Genomic DNA, 17,770 nt, shown 5'->3' with positions numbered 1-17,770 from the left:
TTACAGAAGGAAACACATTCAGCTCTTCCACCCATCAATTAGCAGTTTTGCTGCTTTGCGAAGCCATTTCCATTCTGCCATCAGATGACTTCCTTGAAGCCATATTTATGAAGGCTGTGGCCATATGGTAGGTAATATCAAACTCTGAGCGAGAGCAGGCTGAGAAATGGAAATGACTCATCAGCCACACTGTGTATGATGTACTTGTCTCCTGGATGAGGCTGCGCTGTGATCTGCACGGGGACATCAGGAGAGGCTCACACAGGCTGCTGTGGGCTGTATAAAAGAGGTTGAAAAACCTGTTGATTTTATGCTTCAGCTAATAAAATGATGTTAGTTTGTATTTGAGTACTCTGCTGTTTCTTACTGGTGGGGTGCTGAACATTTAAGGCATCATCTGTGTCATCTGCAACATTTGAGTTTTTTTCATATTAGAAACAAAATCTAATATATCAAATAGATTACACTTTGTTTATGAAGTCTTATTTTATCTAATTCCAATAATTTCACCAAATACCTATGTGTATTTTTCCTATAAGACCTGAAATTTAAATGCATGAAAACAAGTATTTTAAATCAGGGATTTAGTGGGTCTTCCCAAAGCTTGACATTTAATCTTTTAATCTATAGATACATATTAGGGGGATTTTGCTCTTTCCTGACCCTTTCTGTAATGAACAGCTCAAGTTCAACAATGTTGAATTAAATCTTTTGTAGATATATAGATAGATAGATATAGATATAGATATAGATAGATATAGATATAGATATAGATATAGATATAGATATAGATATAGATATAGATATAGATATAGATATAGATATATAGATAGATGTAGATAGATGATATAGATATAGATTAGATATAGATACAGATAGATATAGATAGATATGAGAATGAGAGAATTTTTTAAGAGTCAAGAAAAGTAAATGCTATATCCTTTCTCATACACATCAGAAAAGGAAAAGATGTGCAACAGTAATCATTACTTATTCCTTTCAATCATTAGAAGTCATTTATTAAAAAGGACTCCTGTGAATATTTGTATTCAGTCCTAAATGTTAATATGTTTTAAGTAATGAATACACTGAAGTTTCATGGAATTTTTACCAGATTATAGTAGGTGAGAATATAGTATAAAAAAATGAATACAGCTTATAAAAGAAATTAAAGTGAATTTTTTTACCAGAACGACCTTGATGAACTGTACAGATTATGATTAGCTTTCGAAGTAAATATACAAAGTACATCACCTTGATAATACAAAAATAGCAAAAGAAAAAACCAAAAAAAACCAAAACAAACCAAAAAGTACAAAACAAAACACACAAAAAAAAACCCAGAAAAAAAAAATCTGCTAAAAGAATTCTGTGCAGACAGCCACAGGTCACATTTACTCCATTTATGGAGGTCCCTGCACCCAAAAGTTCTTTTTCAGAATGCTAAACAATAACATTTTTATGCTAAAAAGTCTTTTTGCTCAGGCCAAGCAACAATGCTGGATAATGATTAATAAGAGAGAGGCATGAGAAGGAAACCAATTCTTCCCATTACCTTTGAAAGTGCAAGGGCTGGAAGCAAAACTCTTCTGTGGCAGCGTGTACAGGACCAAATCTGCCTCTTTGCCACCTCTAGCAGGAGAAACCAAGTCAGTTTAAGCAGGCAGTCATGTGCACACTTTCATCTTCTGCCCATTTTCCTTTCAAATTATAACACTAGAAGAATGACCTGAAATATGAGATCAGTAGTCACTGCCACAGGTGTGGATTTGAGCTGGTTATTGGTTCTACTGAGATCAAAGCAGACTGGATTTTATTCAAAAAATTCAGCAAAGTGGACATTGATCTAATTTAGCTCAGGTGGTTTTCTTGATTGAATTTGAAACATTGCATTGGCGGAGAGATAGTGTTTTATGCTTGCTTTGTTTGGGACAATAACAAATTTTGGCCAGTGCTAGTAATTAAATTGAAATTCTTTTCAGGGAAATTGTTACCTGTATATCCATTTTTTTCAGACTTTGCTTTTTTGATGGATCACTGTAATACACATGATAATTCTGTTTTGTAGCTGTTTTGTGGGAGAGAGGGCAATATTGCAGTGTTTTTTAGTGGTTTGAGTTCCAAAATAACAAATTAAAATAAACAATGACAGTCTTTCTATTTATATGCTTTTATTTTGTGCTGTTGTGTTGCCCACATGAGTGTCAGCACACTCCCTTTTATAACCTGAACGAACCTCTTGGTTTTTTCCTCTCTCCCACCCCTTTCTGCCCTCTGACCAGTCGTTTGTTTGTTTTGCATCTTTTTTCTCTGTAGCATTTAGAAGTCTGGTTGGAGTGTTGGTCTTGAAATTATTTTGCAAATAAAAGTGTTAGCCTCAGGAATGACCTGTATCCCCCCCACCAGCTGCAGTCTGATGTTGAACATGGAAGATGCATTTCTGGGTGTCTAACAGCCAGATCTATCACCCCTTGCCTGTCCCCAGACTGGCCTGCAGGCTCCTTCCACTTCCTTTTCTCATAACTTGGGTGCTTATCTGACTGAGCCAATTCAATTTGCTACTTTGGCCAAAACAAAGAAACAAACAAAAACGCCTACCTAAAAGGAGCAGGCTTCTTCAGGTTTACCAAACTGAATTGGTTTAGAGAGGCAGCAACAAACCATCAGATCTTCTCAGTTTCCTATCCTGAAGAGAGAAAGAAAAAGAATAATTCATCCTCCATAAATGCTTAGTCTAAAAGAAGGCTGAGTATCCCACTCTTTGCCATCAGGAGATGATGTTGGGTTGGTGATCTTTTTTTGAAAGAATTGGTATTTGGGTGGCTTTTACACACGAGCATATGAACAATTGTTCTCTGCAGCACTTGTCAGTCTAACCTCTACACCAGGATGACAACATGGCATTGGAATTTTAATCTCTGATTTTCCTTTCTAATGCCAGCTTTGATCTTCTGCCATTTAACTTCCTCTGAAAACACTTCTGATGTAGCTTTTGCTCTCACTGTTGTTGAAGGGTAGAAAATGGGAGGTTAAGAGCTGTAGATTTCCTATGTTATGACTACACATATGAGGGAGGAATTCTGAGGAAATACTTATACCTTTGTAGTTCTATAAATTACTTCTTTCAAGAGCTGCCAGTAAAAACTTATTCTGTAATCTCCAAAGAATAAAAATTTACAATGTGTAAAACAATAAGCCTAAATAGGATGGCACTAAAGTGGATGTTAGCCAGTTGAACTTAATAAAATATCAGTAAGACTGAAGTATAAATTCAGGAATAAATTATAATGGCCTAAGTTTCATAACTTAGTATCTTTGGAAGTTTTCTATAACATTTATTTTACTTTAGACAGCAGAACTAAAAGCCATTTTAGTTTGTGATCTTTTTAACATTTCAGTGACGATAAATACCTTTATGAAACACTGCATCTGTATATTTCTATTCTCATTATCAACAAGTCTTGTCCTTAAAATTCGGCTTAATATAAGTGAAAGAGTCATCATGATAGATTCAATGAGTTTATGTATTATTTCTTTAAAAGACATTATTAGCAGGAAAATAATGAATGTACCAAAGAAGACAAATATCAGGCAATTAAACTGGGTTTAAGGACATGTTGAAGAGGAAGGTAGTTAAGAAATAAGACTGAGAATAATTTTATTTTTCTTATAAGGAACAGGATAAGGAAGGTGTTTCATAATACTGGTTTGATAAATATAAATTACAATATTGTCAGACAGAGTATTAATAAAAATGTAAATAGAATTAAAAGCATTAATAGAAATTGTCTTAGAAACAGGAAAAAAAACAACTGTGAGGCTGGAGGAACTAACAGCATGAGTTAATTAGTGAACTTTTAATTTTTCTTTGCTCTGTGAGTCTTTACTATCTTTATCTTCACATGTTTTAAACCTGGTCACAAGCTAAATGTATACTCTTCAAACATTACATGGCCAAATATCAACAAATGCATAAAATATTCCAAATTTAAATTTTAACATGATGGCTTCAATTTGAAGTATCCTGCTTTTGCCACTGCATCTTCAGAGCTTTGACTGGTTTACAGTTTTTAATGATGTCTTTTTGCAATGGTGTGCCTATCACCTACTATTTCCAGTTGTGAGGTAGGGGGATTTCAGAGAGATACTAGTGGATGCAGCTGACCCAATGAATATATGAAATATACATGCATTTTATATATCTTTTTGGCTTAATTTCACCACTGTAATTTGCTTAGTATAAAAAGACTCTTTTATGTCGTAATTCTGCCTAAGTGTGTTTGAATTGACTCAATTCCTGAAGGAGAAACAGGAGAAGAAAATTCTACAGTTCATCCAAATATTATCCCATGTCATGACACATTGCTCTCTTAGTATGTTTACTTCTCTTTCCAAATTATGTCTAAGCTCAAGTACTGAGATTCTGAATACACATGATGATTCATGAACTCATGTACTTTATGCAAGTTAAAGCATAGCCTCAGGTCAGTTATTCAGGCATACTTAGCTGAATATTGTTCTGTACTTCCCGTCTGAAATCATGTATGGTGTTGCTGCATAATGTGTGCCTAGAAATTTTATAACCCTGTAAGAACCTGGCTGCTTTATCACAATACAGAACCAGTGAGATGCTTACTTGATTTTCATGGGTGTTGTGAAGCTTATTTCTATAAGAGGGTAGGGCAAGGTAGGGTAGGGTAGGGTAGGGTAGGGTAGGGTAGGGTAGGGTAGGGTAGGATACAATAGGATAGGATACAATAGGATACGATAGGATATGATAGGATATTTCTATTGGAAAGGATCTACAGTGGTCATATTGTCCAATTGCCTGACCACTTCAGGGCTGACCAAAAGTGAAAGCACAATTTTGAGGGCATTGTCCAAATACCTCTTAAAGATTGACCATTGACTGCCTCTCTAGGAAGCCTGTTCCAATGTTTGACCATCCTCCCAGAAAATAAATGCTCCCTAGTGTCCATTCTAAGCCTCACCTGACAGCAGAACACTCCAGTGTCAGTTTGTGACTATCTATAAATTTTGCCAAGATTAACAACATCAAGAATTTTGAATTTGTTTTGTTTGTTTTTTTCTCGTAAGTCAGAATCTGCTTATTTTTGGTATTAGTTTTGTAAACCAAATTCCCACAAGTAGCAGCAATTTTCCATAGGATCCACGTTTTTCTTAACTCTGATTTCTATGAGAATTTTTTAGAATTTTTCCAGATTTCTGTTAGCCTTCAGGCTCAGAAAGCTGTGTGTATTCAGATGAAGTAATCCTTAAACTTACATTGCAAGTTTATTTTCAACATTCACCATTTCATAAGAAAGCAGGAAATTTATGGATAATTAGACTGGGTGCTAGTTAATGATTCTTTCAACTGGACCTCTTTTATTTTCTGATTTTAAAGAAAACGTTGTCTTGAATGTAGACTTATTTCACTGGCATTTTTTGGGGACTATTAGTCATGTCCAAATACTGCAGCAGCATGCAAAAACTATGCAGAAGGTGTAATTCACTTTCCAAAAGAAAATACTTCATCTCACTATGAAATTCAAACCTCCACAACCACTAGTCTCCCATTTATCCTTTCCTTATCGAGTCAAGCCCTTTTTTACCCCTCTTCCTCTGTGAACTGCAGGGTTTCATTGTGCCATTATATGTCACCTTGCAGTCAGCAAGGGGTGTAAAGATGTGGTGCAAAGTCCAGATTCTCCAAGGAACTCCATAGGTGGTTGGCATTCCTGGAGCTTTGCTATGTGGTTGAATGAAACCAGGGAACAGGGAAAGTCTTTACTATGGCAACGAAGGGTTTGTGCAGCTGCTCCTACAAAGTGATGGGGGTGGGACAGAGCTGTTCCTCATGTCACAAACACTGCAGACAACATAAAGGTTTGTGGGGTGTGTAGGTAAGTGGCGTGGGTAGGTGTGAGAGCAGAGCTGGGAAATCCTTACATAAGAATGTGTCAAATATTTTGGTAGCTGGTGATGTAATTTAAATGGTGTTTTGCCATTTGGAAACTAAACTTGCTCTGGAGTTTTGAATGTTTTCGAAGTGGTAGTAGTCATCAGGGTTTTCATTCAGCATATGGTAGGAAAAACTTAATTCTTCCTTTGTCTGACACAATTTTGAAATTTCTCTTATGTGTAGCAATAGGCCTGGATGATCTTGAGTGCTAAAAGGTACTCTTAATCTCTCCAATGGACTAAACCCCAAGTACCTGAGCACATGAATGAGCATGAATGCCCATGAATGGGCATCCTTACTGAGAAATCAATCTCATTCTTTTCTCCTCAACAATTTTTGGAATATTTTGTATACTGTTACCATGTTCTTTTAACTTTTTGTCTCTCGTGCTACGTTATATTCAGATTGAAATCTGCTTTCCTGCTAATATAAACTATGGGCTCAGCCAAAGCTTGTATTAAAATCTTTGCAAAGGTGTGAAGATGATACAAGTGAGACGATGCACTTTTTTATTTGCATGGAGCCTGCTCCTTTCTACAAAACCATCCTGAAGCTGCATGCATGAATCCTATGGACACTGTCCCCTGTTCTGTTCACCTCAGTTGCATGTTTGCATGCAGCTGGGCTCCACTGTGAATGTTTTTGTTTAAGACACCATGGTCTGTTTAGCTTGTTTAAATGCAGCAGGGCACAGTTATTTTCATGGTATGGTATCCAAAGATGCAAACCCTCCTGAGAATTTAGCATGTGAGTACTTTAAAAATCCCTGTAACCACCTATCTACATTTCTGCTGATTTTTTTTAAAGAGCTATTTCTTAAACGTCAGATACCATTTATTTCAATTTTATTTCAATTTTATGAAGTTGCATTTGAATATAGGAGGTTTTGAAGGTTGGTGACATGACCAAATTTGTAATCTTCTTTTTCACTTTTCTTGTGCTTTGCAAAATATTGCATGTTTACAGAGTTAACAAAGCAGTTGGAAAGGCACTATTGGGCTGAAATTCGTATTTGTTTCCAGAAAGGCAGAAAATTTAGAGCCAAAGAACTTTTCCCTAAACAAAATTGATTATTTGTTTAGCAGTTTTATTTGCTAAAAACTGTGAGTGGTATGAGCTATAAATTAGGAATGGCTGCTGTAATTATGTGGTGGTTGTTGCATGTCTGACTGAAGTCCAGCCCTCCCCTTAACTAACCTCAGAGTAGCATTTAATATGGAAGGGAAGTTTTCTTTTGTATTGTGTGCCTTCAAACAAGCTCACTTGTGTAACAGTGCTGGTAGGCTCGCATCATTGAACTCTCTCAACAGAGAAGCAGGTTATGTTGACTTCAGTTTTACTAAAAAATAATCCTCAAACCACCTCACCAGGGGGCTTAATTCAGTATTAATCTCATATCTGCTGTTTTCAGAAAACTGGTTTTTATAAAATGAAGTAACTATAGAGCTTCTATTATTATTAGCTAAAATAATAGCTGATGAAGTTATCCAATGCTCTCATGAGACAGGTATTATTATAATATTAATAGTAATGAGTAAAATGAGGCACAGAAAGATTAAGGCCAGATTCAGCTGTATATGAATTGCCCAAGGTCATAGAATAATCAGCTGTATGCGAGGCATAGCACAAAAACAAAGCAATAACCAAACAAATCCTGAATCATAGTCAGTTGCTTATTCACAGAAGAATTAACTTCTGGAAAAGGTATTTTTCACATAGTTTTCATCAATCTTTTGAGTTATAGCATCTTTCGTGTCTTGTCAAACAAGGCCTTCCTCTGTTGCAGTGACTCTGTTTAGGAGTTCTTTATAGCACTCCAGGGAATAGTTAAGGCTCTGTCTCTGATAAATAGAAAACTTCTTTATCAATGATTTACAGAGGGGCACAGTGCTTTTCAGAGAATCGGAGAATTACAGAAAGTAATAATCTGAGAAGGGATCAAAAATTCTCCTAACAACCCTAAAGTTGCTTTTTAATTCTCTCCTGTGCTTTTTGTTCTTGGGCTCATCAGGTACTTGTTGGTAGGACAAAAGTTAGGTGAAGTTAACCCTATGTCTTAATTTTGTGTTTTTCTCCACTTCTATTCCTTTTGTAAAGATGACAGGGATTTTAACGTAAAAATTATTTGCAATCTCTGATTATACTGAAGACAAGAGATACTGAGTATCTAAAATAACCATATCTGATATACAGAAACTTTTCCATGTACATGCAGTCTTTTAGTATGTATTTATCAGAACCTATCCAGATAGATATTGGTTATGTTCTTTTTTTCTCTCAGCTATAGATTGTTGTTCTTATGCTACTGTTGTCTTATATGATCCCAGCCACACTAAGAATTTTTATTTATCAGCTGTGCAGGAATCTAGTTGAGGAGGATTGTTAGGCAGTAGTAGAGACTATAGACCCTGTAGTGTTGGTTTGACATTATTTCACTAATCACAGTAGCTGTGTTACACAAAAATGTGTGGCTACTGCAGTCAGCAACATGTCAGTTTGGCTCAATGGCACAGTGTGTCTCATTAGCTCTCAAGTTTTCAAACCCACTGAATATAGAATCAAAAGTACTGGCTTTGGAAGGGTGGTCAGTTCACCTACTTGCTTGCTCAAAGCAGGTATAGCATCAAACTAGTCAAGGTTTGAGTACCCTCAGTGATGCAGATTATGGGTGCTCATTCCAGCGCTTGGCTGCTCACGCTGTGAAGGACTTTTTCCTTAAGTTTGTCTCAAATTTACCTTGACAGAGCCTGTGACCTGGTGACTCTTGTCCTTTCACTGTGCATCTCTGTTACCAGTCTTCTTTGCAATGTACTTTTCAGAAGAGAGTGAAAAAAAGTGCGTTTAGATTTCTTTTAACCTTTGCTTTCTCAGGGTGAATAAATATTAGACAATTAATCCAGCATCACTGATCATATTCTGCTTCTTAAAGGTTCTTTGGCAGGCTCTCTCCAGTTTGATATTCCTCTTGTGCCTGAGCCCAGACCTGAAGATTTTTTGAACGTGGCTTAACTTCCAGATGTAGTTTCTCAATTGTGAAATAGGGGAGGAATGTGACTTCATCGTTGTATTGACCATGCTTTTGTTAATATGGTCCAGTGCGTCATTAGCCTCCATCATTGCATAGATACACTGGTCATTCACATTATCACCAGGACAGCTACTTCCTTTTGGCAAAGTTTTATCTAGCAAGTCAGTCCCCAGACTGGATTGTGTGCAGTATGCCCTGGCCCAGTTGCAGCATTGGCATCTGTCATTGCTGAACTCTACGACAGTCCTGTCAACCTTTCCCTCTGCTTTGCTGAAATCCCTCTGAAGAGAAGCCCTCCTGTCTTGGTTTGACTATTCCCCCTGATTTGATGTCATCCCCAAATTTCCTATGAGTCAATTCTGTCCCACTGCCCATATTGGTGATGAAGATGTTAAATGTAATGGAGTACTGTTCCATGTCAACTTCAGGAATAGATTTTTCAAAATTATTTCAGTTTTGCAGCGTTCAGCAGCAAGGAATTAATTAAGATTTTCCATGCTATGGCAGAAGCATCAATTTCTCTGTTTCTTATGACTATCTCAGGGTAAAAGCTGCTAGTCTCATAGCATATTCAGTCTGTCAGAAACCATTTCCATAAAGGCAGCTGCCAGGTAAGATTCATATGGATTCATATGATTTGCTATTGAATGCACATCTCTACAGTCTTTGTGATTCAAAATTGATTGCTAAATCAGCAAAGATTCTTCTCTTCATTATTCTTAATAGTTTCCTTGTAGAATATAGTGGTAAAAGTTGCAGTTACTACTACCTGAGAGGATTTTGTAGAATCCTTTGTAAAATGATGGTATTTCTGTGATGTGTTCCCACATATTGTTTGGTGTTCACTTTTACATACATTTGAAGGAAAAAAGCAATGGAGTTACAGATTTCCATGGCAATGGGTATAATTCTATTTCCTTTGTTTTGCGAAGCTGAAACAGGCAAAATATTTTTTTATTAAATAGCAACTATGGGTTTGAAAAGACTTGAGTTATATGTCATGTATGTACAACTTCTACTGTGCCAAGCTACTTTTGCCAGCAGGGTAACAAAACCCTTTTTTTGTCTGAAAATGAAATTAGGTGAAGAAAGGTTGCTAATGGTAGGATTTATTGGGCTGATGCAAGTATGTGGAAAGATAAAGCAATCTAGGAAGGCATCTCTGTCTCCCACCTTTCCAAACTGAATTCCTGATTTGCAACTACTTCTGCTATATTAGTAAATACACATCAGTAAGAAAGCAAAATTTTCACTAGCTTCTTTTATATACAGAAATTTGAACTGTGATTCAGAGAATTATGTCTCTCCCTACGATTTGTTTCTGAGACACAAAACTCCAATATTTCCAAATATACATGATGTATATTTATTTAGAATTGTATGCATTGCTTTTTAATGATCGTTTATTTTGATTTTAAAAGAACAATTGTCAACAATGTTCTGGCTGTGTGTATCCATACACATGATCATGGTGTGATCCCTGTGTGTGAAGACACATAGTGGTAAAGAACAGCCCATTATTTTTATATACCATCTTCTCAGTTGATTTTAAACCTGTAAAAACTCATTAAAACCCATGCAGCTACTGAAGTAAATATTTAATTATTAATGAATTAATTGCCTTGATGGGTTTATGTGTTCATATGTGCAATCATATACCTGCCTCTCTCTGACCCCCCAAAAATTACAGTATGTTTCAAAGCTTAAACTTAATAATTTCCATTCATGTGCATTACACATATATATAACTAGCCCCAGTATGTGTGATTCAAGATACATTTTAAATGTCTAAAAGTAAGTAGTTAAAAGGAAGGAACCATGTTCTTTTGGAAGATATTGAAGAGCCATCTGAGAAGACTCTACTACATAATAGTAATTTTAATGTATTCTAGGTTTGCTATTTCTTGTTTTTAATTGAAATGTCTTTGTATGACATATAAAACTAACTTCTGAAAATGTCAGAAGTAGAGGTCAGCCAGATCATGTGTGTTACTGAATACTGGAGTCATGCACTGATAAGCTTAATGAGGAATATTCATGAAAAGTTACTGGTGATTACTGTTTCAGAAAGTATTCAGAAAATTGTCTTCCTGTCATTTTATTAAAGTTCATTGGTCAGCAATTTCTGTATACCGAAATGAAGAAGATAAAAGAAATGTGATTTCCACAAATATGTGTAATTGGAAACTACTGATCTGTTTTAGACAATAGAAGGAAAAACTTCTTGAGAAATCTCATGAGGTCCAAGTCATTTGCTTTATCTGAAATAATGAAAGTCAAATAATTGTGCAGTGAACAGTGAGTATAGATTTTTAAGCCCCAAATATATTCAAGTGGAGTTCTCCCATCTGGGGACAGTCTGTGTTCATCCATATTTCACCTTTCTTGCCACATGCTAGAGAGAGGTTTTCAAGTCTATTCTCCATCGAGAGACATTTTTCATACCATGGCTTCTACCACACCAGTTCTAAAGCAAACTTCTTTGAGGTCAGAAAGGCTGTCCTTATTGTACTCTCAAGCAAAACACTGAGACTTCAAGTGTCCCAAATATCTGTTTAAGATATGTCATATCTTTTCACAAGTAATTCCATGAAAAAAATCTCATACTTTGAAGACTTTGCCAGAGCATTTCAGATTGAGGTCAGACTCTAGTAGCTGTGTAAGAGAGAGGAATACTCAGCAGAGCAAGGAGTGTGAAAAACAGAGGAAGGAAGACAAGACTTGTGTGTCAGTACTGATAGCAAGCCTCACTATTTTCAGCCCTTGCTTGACAAACCTAATGAGGGAGCACCTTGTGGATCTCCTTAACTCTCAGACTGAATTACCCAGAAAACACTTGCTCTAAATGGAGAAGACAAGTCTTTGTTGATGGTCTCTTTCTTGGATCTCTCTGATGCATTTCAGTTCATTATCTTCCACCTCAACTTGGTTATCCTTACACTGTTCAGATGACAGATCTGGGACTCTCCCTATTCCGTAAAATCTTCTCTATAATTTTGGAAATTACAATCTCATACTGATTGAGGATGGAAGGGACCTCTTGTGCAATCCCTCTAACTCAAGTAGTGCCATTGAAGCTGGTTGTCCAGGACCATGTCCTGGATGTCTTTTGAAAATCTACAACGTGAGAGACTTCACAACCTTCCTGGGCAATCTGTGCCAATGCTTATTCAACCTCATAGCAAAGGTGTTTCCCAACGTTCAGCAGGAACCTCCTCTGTTTCAGTTTGTCCACATTGTCTCTGGTCCTGTCACTGGGCATCACTGTAAAGAGCCTGGTTCTGTCTTCTTTGCACTCTCCCATCAGGTATTTACAAACATTGATAAAATGAAGCCTTCCCTTCTCCAGGCTGAACAGCTCTCTCAGCCTGTCCTCATACAAGAGATGCTCCTTCCCACTGATCATCTTCAGATCAGGCCTCCTCTGGACCTGCTCTAGCAGGTCCCTGTCTTTCTTGAGCTGGGGCCCTTGGAGTTGGATACAGTGCTCCACGTGGGGTCTCATGAGGCAGAATAGAGAGGGAGAATCACCTCCCTCGACCTGCTACCTCACATGTGGCTGGCATTCTGGGCTGCAAGCATACATAGCTGGCTCCTGTTTCATGGCAGCAGAAAGGACAATCAATATCTGCAAATAATTTCTGTGCAATATGGGATTCTCTATCACGCATATATATATATATGTATATATACATGCATGTGTTTCTTGAAGAAATTAGCTCAGTTGTGCTTGTTTTCACTAAGACCTGCAGTATAGTCAGGTTTGAAATAGTCTCAGCTCTTTCCATGTTGGCGTTATCTCCCATGTTATTAGTGAATGGTTTTATGCAATGAGAAATGAGTAAAGTATTTCTCATGTGTAATAAAATGGCTCAAACCTTTGAAAAATGTAAGAATCTGAGCTTCTACCTTCACACAAATTATTATAGTTTCCAGGAAACTTCTTTTGCAAAAGGAACAAACCCACAATTTTGTGACAGAATATGGGTAAATACACACACCTTACTGACATTCAACAAAAATAATCCCAACGTGCTGTGAAATGTATCTAATTTTCTTCCAACATTAATCCATTCTGTCTGGCAGCATTGATCTACTATGAGCTTCTTTTAGACGAAAGAAAAAATAGAAAAATAAAACCCAACACACTTCTATCAGAAAAGGAGCACAGAGTACCGGTCCTCTCTTTATAGTGTGGCAAGAAGAATGTAAAAAAACAATCAGCCCCTTTGAATCTCCCTTCAGAATTCTTTTCTTCCACCATTGCTTTATTATTAATTCACAATGTTATTCCACCACCAAAGAATAATTGTCATCCACCCTGGCACTACAAAACAGTGTTACTATTTTGGGGTTTTTTTATCCATAATTGATTAAGTAACCCTCCAAAAGGTAAAAGCAAGGTTGGAATCTCTACTGAAAACCTTAATGCTGGATATCTATTATAAAGGCTGAAATCACTGAAATTACTTTTTCAGATGGCTTTTTAAGTTTTCGAGTTTTTTCAGAAGACTTGTGAGGTCGTATATTGGTGGGGGTTTTACCAATATTATATATTCCTTCAGGAACAGCAAGCTGGATAAAAATGTAAAAATAAATATTAAGTTGTGCGTAACAAATAAATAGCATAAATAAATAGCATGCTGATACCTATAAATGTTTATAATAATAGTAGACATATTAGGCAATGAACACAGTCCAAGTAACATATACATAAATGAACATAACTATGTTCTAAGCAAGCTAAGTAATTGTGCACAGATGGCTACAGAAAAATTATAACCGAAGAGTATTAGTAACACATCACCAAAGGAAATTTCATAGGAATATATCCTACATTCCATTTTTTTAACTATTTTCAAAGAAGAATCAGGACTCAGTCTAGTTATTATACTTCCAGTTCTTACATTTATAACAATGTGGATCAATGAAGAGACAGAATTCAAAATGACAAATTGGAAAATTGTTTGGAACAGGAGCATTGATTTAAACAGAAACATGGGCAAACCTGTGCTGAAGAAGGAACAGTCTGCTTTACAGTACTGCATGAGAACTGGTTTTTGTAAAATAGATCTATGTGTCATAGTACACAAGTTGAATCTGGGACAACAGTTGATGTTTTTGCAAAAAAGACCAACATTATACCCTTAGTTTGGTCATGATGAGAAAATGAGAAAACTCATTTTAAAAAACCCGAAAACATTTCTCCTGCTTGTTCTCTGGGTGATATCTGAACTGATGCTACCTACTAGATTGTGTGAGCTCTTAAGAGCTTACTAGAGCTACTTAAACTCTATTAATATTTTTACTGTGGATACCAATGAAATGAGTCTGTGTCAGCAAATTCACACTTGTAAGGTGAAATATGTTTCTTAAACTCTCCTTTTCTTCAAGGCATAACACATAAAGTAAACTTCTTTAGAGTTAGAAAGAAAAAAAATCTAAATAATGGTATTCAATTAATATTTCTAAACTACAACTCTTTTTAGTGTTCTGTGACCTAGTTCTCTTGCTATTTGTTTAAAGACACTAATGAGAATTTGAAATGAGACAGAGGGTTTTATCCATAATAAACTAACCTATTTTCAGAGCATATCTGTAAAAAGCAAATTGTCCTTATTGTAGACTAAAAAAAAAAGGAGTGAACTATAAATTGCTCAGTTTGTCTCCTCAAGCCAAATGTATTTTCTGTCGCCTTCAGTGTTTTGACTTTTTAATGAAAAAAACAAAAAAGAGAGAGAGAATAATATGTTAAAAAGATCAACGCTCAGAACCCTAATACACTTAGTAGGCCCCATTTTTGGAATTGTATTCATTATTGATATCAGAGTAACAAATCTATTGAAATCAATGGAGATGGCCTATGGGAATTAAAAGAAAATTTATTCTTTAAGCCTTTAATAGAAAAAAAATTAAGGAAAAAGATGGGAAACGTCTTACAGTGACAGTCTATTAATAGACTTCTTTTTTTAATTTCTATTTTAATCAAATAGACCTATAAGAATAATAAAGTTGTCACTGGCAAAGCAAAGTCTTCATATGGCTCAATCTTTCAGGTATTTTGGCTTTGGATATTGGATTTGGATACAGGAAAGAAATGTAATATTGACCATGTGAAAGATATTTTATCAGATAAATTTTGGAGTAAATGAGTAAAGCCTAACTACTAGGTGTTTCATATGAGATAACTAAAATGCATCAGTGGCATTTGGATTTTATATTCCCACCACAAAATTCCCTGAGTTAATGTGGTTTTGATGTATGCATTTCTACTTTTCACCTAAGGTCTAATTCTGTTCTTACTTTCTACCTCATAAACTGTGGAAAAAAGTCTAGATTATGTTTTTATTTCCAGAAGTCTCATCAGATTTGAGAAGTATTTGTAGCCAAGTCATTCTAGATGCATGTTTAATTTGGTATATTGCTTTTACTTTCCTCTATTAAGACCAGTACGTAGATGCAATACAGCAAAACAACCCTCAGTGAAATCAGAGAATGCTTTATGTTGGAAGGGACCTTAAATGGCCATCCAATCCAATCCCCCTGCAATGAGAAGGGATATGTTCAGCTGGACCAGCTGGCTCAGAGCCTGGTTCAATCTGGCCTTGAATGTGTCTGGGGATGAGGAATCCACAACCTCTCTGGGCAACCAATACCAGTGTTTTACCACCCCCATCATAAAAAATTTCTTCCTCATGTCCAATTTAAATTTACCCTCTTTTAATTTAAAACCTTTACACCTTGTCCTGTTAAAACAGGCCCTGCTAAAAAGTCTGCCCCATCTTTCTTATAAACCCCAATAAAGTACTGAAAGGTCACCATAAGTTCTCCCTGAAACTTTCTGCCTGAACTTCTCCAGCCTGACCCCCAGGTTTTCAGCTTGTCTTCACAGAAGGGTTGTTCAACCGCTCTGATCATCTTTGAGTCCCACCTCTGGATCTGCTCCAGCAAATTCCTGTCCTTATACTAAGGACCACAAAGCTGATGCTGTACTCCAGGTGGAATCTCACTAGAGCAAATTAGAGGAGCAGAATCACCTCAAATTTATTCCCAGTTATAAAATTTCATTTCTTCTATGTGTCTTTGCTACCTTTGTCATTATGGGTCCTTTCTGTAGAATTGATGCTAATGCATCTGATCCTGTTTTGCCAGCTCCTGAGAAAAATATGTCAGTGTTGGAAACAACAGCTAAATGCTGGCCTGTTGCGTGAGAAGAAATCCAGGCTCAGAGATATTGTTTTAATTTTCTACATGATAAACAGATTTAATGAGATAGGTGAAACAATTTGTAAATATTTTTTTAGCTGGTACATTGCTATTAAATTAGAATCAGTAATAACTCTGTGAAGGATGGTCTACCTGCTTTGAGAAAAGAAGAAAATTTAAAGGTTATTTACTTGATTTTCCATAGTGAGAAGTTCTCTGCATTAGCTGCTTCAAAAAAGTGTAGAGGAGAAACCAGTTGTTTTTTAATGAAGCATAGTAAAAAGACAAAAGAAAAGGGAATGGAGGACAAAGTCTCTGAACTTATGGGTGTGATCTCTCACTGGTGTGGTACACCAGAGGTCTTGAACCTGAGCATCTGATTTTTAAACAGTTAAACTGTAATGTAAATCTTCCCTGATTTACAGGTTGTTTGTTTGTTTTGTTTTTCTATTTAAGCTTTGTTAAGCACCAGAATTTCATTTACCAATGGGGAAAAGGGATTTTGAAACAGTAGATCTCTATAATTTATATATTAGTTTAACCTGTAATTATTAATATGGCAAAGAGCTATTTAGTAGTATATGAACAATTGGTTATATGGATGTTTTCATGTGTTTTCTTCACCTTGGTTTGAAGTTTTTTATCTGAAATACCCACAGTGTAACATATAGGATATTCTCTAGATAAAATGGGTTTCTGTCAATATATTATTTAATTTTCTTTGAACACAGGAATATTTTTACAAACAGCAGTTTGTGGAAGTAAGCATTCTGTCATTGTCAATTAATTTTGATCAACAATGTGATTCTTATATGGATTTAAAAAAAGATTTAAAGAAAAATTATAGCTGATGGTAGTCTTATATTCAGTTAGAATAACTTCTTGGACAAATTAATGTCATCCTCCTTTATATGATATTCAAGGTAATAAGGTCTTCAAATCTATAGGTTTATGCCTCTATTTTAAAATCTCAAATTAAAAACAAAATTTATATTTTATTTTAAAGTTTTGGGGTTTTTTTCAGAGGATGATATTATAATCAACTAGAAATTGCATATTTTTCTCTGTGGAATCCCCAGAGAAATATGATTCATCTGGTCCTAGTGCTGTTAGCATATGGTGATAATTCTTACCCAAAAGGTGATATCAGAAGTTGTTCTTTAGTTAGAGAATGTGAGGAAACAAAGGATTGTGAGTGCTTGCAGTGCAGTCTTCTGCACTAGAGCAGTTCTTACCTTATTTTATAATGACAACAGAGTTTTTGTTTTTTTATTCTCCTAAATCCCTAATGTGTGCAAATTAAGTTCTGCCTCACTATTGGTCAGATCAGGCCACCTCAGATCAAGAATAATGATATGTTTAACCACTGCCATTCAGTCCATCAATTTGGCAGTCAAATAGATTCTATTTACTGGAATTATTTTTTTTCAGAATGCATACTGAGAAAGTGTTTTGCCTTTAATTCACCATTTGAGTGAATAAATTATGAATAAATCATCAGTAAACTGAAGTTAGATGATTTATGTGGTTTTCTTCTTCAGCAAAATTACCTTTGTTACCCTTGCTATACA

At 35.8% G+C, this 17,770-nt stretch overlaps 1 protein-coding gene across 1 annotated transcript in view; it reads left to right on the top strand.

Moving 5' to 3' along the window:
- Positions 1-17,770, top strand: part of DOK6 (docking protein 6) — a 244,803-nt gene that overhangs the window by 184,748 nt on the left and 42,285 nt on the right. The gene's annotated exons all lie outside the window — the stretch shown is intronic.

The sequence above is a fragment of the Catharus ustulatus genome, chromosome 1, assembly GCF_009819885.2.
Source record: "Catharus ustulatus isolate bCatUst1 chromosome 1, bCatUst1.pri.v2, whole genome shotgun sequence".
Taxonomy (NCBI): domain Eukaryota; kingdom Metazoa; phylum Chordata; class Aves; order Passeriformes; family Turdidae; genus Catharus; species Catharus ustulatus.
Note: the sequence above shows the minus strand (reverse complement) of the source record. Positions and strands in the feature narration are given on the sequence as shown.